The sequence below is a fragment of the Cupressus sempervirens genome, chromosome 7, assembly GCF_028749045.1.
Source record: "Cupressus sempervirens isolate cs-2001-9-10 chromosome 7, ASM2874904v1, whole genome shotgun sequence".
Lineage (NCBI taxonomy): Eukaryota > Viridiplantae > Streptophyta > Pinopsida > Cupressales > Cupressaceae > Cupressus > Cupressus sempervirens.
In genome coordinates, this window is record NC_143124.1 from 370,085,237 (window position 1) to 370,085,742 (window position 506).

The following is a 506-nucleotide window of genomic DNA, read 5'->3' on the forward strand; positions in this document are numbered from 1 at the left end:
TGATGGAACCCATGTACCCTTAGTTGTTTGCAGTTTATAGCATCAAGCTTATGTCAGATTTGCAGTAAGCTGACTGCGGCATATATTTTAATGGAAGCCCTCGCCTAGTGTAAGCTTGTATTCAGATCGTTCTCATTTCTAAATGCTCCCACTCAAGCATTTCAATGCTTTTTTTAAATTCTCAAAATTTTGGGTATGTGGAGGCATCATATATAATTTTTAATTGTGACGGGTCACTTTCCTAAAACACTATTGCACAATAAAAAACGAAATATTAGAAAGTATTCCGAGTAAACAATCTGTTTGCACAGCTTCAATAATTCAAGCATCTAGGGTTTGTTAAAATCAAGACTTACTGATATATTCAAGTGTTGCTGCACAAGTGTCTAAAGCTTTATTTACAAATTAGAAACTATATTTGTTCTTAGGGTTCTGTTACTGCCTATTTTTTTCAGTCAATACTTTCAACAAATTGAACTCAATCTGGACAATAAAATCTTTATAAG